The sequence below is a fragment of the Bombina bombina genome, chromosome 3 (assembly GCF_027579735.1).
Source record: "Bombina bombina isolate aBomBom1 chromosome 3, aBomBom1.pri, whole genome shotgun sequence".
NCBI lineage: Eukaryota > Metazoa > Chordata > Amphibia > Anura > Bombinatoridae > Bombina > Bombina bombina.
This window is the reverse complement of record NC_069501.1, coordinates 1,003,577,043-1,003,579,435: the sequence shown is the minus strand read 5'-3', so window position 1 is coordinate 1,003,579,435 and position 2,393 is coordinate 1,003,577,043.

The window sequence follows — 2,393 nt, the reverse complement described above, 5'->3', positions numbered from 1 at the left end:
GTACAAAAAATTTAAAATTAAATGTTCATACAAAACAATTATGGACCTTAAAGGGACAGTAAAGTCAAATATAAACTTTCATGATTCCGATAGAGCATGCAATTTTAAACGCCTTTCCAATTTACTTCTGTTATCAAATTTGCTTCATTCTCTTGGTATCTTTTATTGAAGAGTAAAATGTGTCTTTAGTACTCTATGGCAGCAGTTTTTTGGAACATTGTATAACAAAGCTACAAATAGTGTTGCAAAACACTGCTGCCATAGAGTACTAAAGACACGTGCACACTCCTGAGCTCTTATAAACCGACATAGTTTTACTCTTCAATAAAAGATACCAAGAGAATGAAGCACATTTGATAACAGAAGTACATTGGAAAGTTTAAAACTGCATTCTCTATCATGAATGAATCATGAAAGTTTAATTTTGACTTTACTTTAGTGACAAAATAAGTATAAAGATTTAGGGGTATATTTATTAATGTGCGAGCAGACATGATACGATATAGCGGATCATGTCCGCCGCACATCGATAAAAGCCGACATCATACAATGTTGGCATTTATCATTGCACCAGCAGTTCTTGTGAACTGCTTGTGCAATACCGCCCCCTGCAGATATGCAGCCAATCAGCCACTAGAAGTGGGTGTCAATCAACCCGATCATATTCGATTGGGTTGATTTCTGTCCACGGGCTCAGAGCAGGCAGACAAGTTATGGAGCAGCGGTCTTTGTATGGAGCATCAAGCTCCATACTGAGCTTGATAAATCGGCCCCTTAGTGTCTATAAAACAATGGGAGCTGCCATAATGTAACTTAGGTTACCTTCTCTGCTGTGGCCAATGAGGAACAGTTATAAATAGGTCACTAGCGTGTGCAGCCAATGGCTGTGTGGAATATAACAGTGTGCTGCACTCCAATTTCTAACAGGAACGGAAAAGGGATTACAGGAAAAGGGGACAAAATAAATAATGAAAGTATATTGCAGACTTATATATAATATACTGTATATATATAAATATGATTTATCATTTTATATTACCACTTCAATGTGTTTAATGTCCCTTTAAGGTCTTAAGTAGTTATCATATTGACTTTAACAAGCCACTGATTCCCAGCATGGATACTCATAGACCCACACTTAAATGGAACTCAATATGAAATCACAATTTCACAACTACCTCATACCCTGTAAAATTGTTTTCCCCTTAAAGGGATAGAAATGTCAAAAATGAAAATTTTGCAATATACTTTCATCAGCAAAAATGCTTCTAGTAAATGCTATTTCTTTTTTTCTACGGCATACGCACATATCCTGTGAGGCCCCTGCACCAGTATTCAAAAACCATGCCTGCATACAGAGCCAGCAGTGGTGTGTATTGCTTCTGTAGACTTAATTTGTGTCATACAAGTTACAGCTGACTCTCTAAGCAGGCATGGTGTATGAATACTGGTGCACGGCCCTCACAGGAAATGTGTGTATGCCACTGAAAAACAGTAATACGTTTACTAGAAGCATTTATGCTAATGGTAGTATAATGCAAATATGCTTATATTTCAAATTGAAATGCATCCATGCACAATTCATTTTTTGACCTTTCTATCCTTTTAATATATTTTCAATGACTTTTTTTACACCAGCTGGATAAAATATATGGGAAAATTATAATTTAGTTTTTTGTTTTTTTATTAAAGGGACAGTCTACACCAGAATTTGTATTGTTTTAAAAGATAGATAATCCCTTTATTACCCATTCCCCAGTTTTGCATAACCAACACAGTTATAATAATATACTTTTAACCTCTGTGATTATCTTGTATCTAAGCCTCTGCAAACTGCCCCTTTTTTCAGTTCTTTTGACAGACTTGCAGTCTAGCCAATCAGTGCCTGCTCCCAGATATCTTCACGTGCACGAGCACAGTGTTATCTATATGAAATATGTGAACTAACACCCTCTAGTGGTGAAAAACTGTTAAAATGCAATCTGAAAGAGGTGGGCTTCAAGGTCTAAGAAATTAGCATATGAACCTCCTAGGTTAAGCTTTCAACTAAGAATACCAAGAGAACAAAGCAAAATTGGTGATAAAAGTAAATTGGAAAATTTTTAAAATTTCATGCTCTATCTGAATCATGAAAGTTTATTTTGGCCTAGACTGTCCCTTTAATTAGATGTCTGGTAATTTAAACCATAATCTAACTCAATGGGCTGATCTTCCAGATAGAACAAACTTCATTACCTTATCTGTCTCTATAATGACACAAAATCCTCCTTATCTTATCTCTCTACACACATTGAGCCCAATATTTAGGGCCGATGATCTAAACTTCACCAGATCAGACCTTTTTTTTTCTCGCTGACCCTCACAGGGGGCTACCCGGGTGGAATTATTGTAAA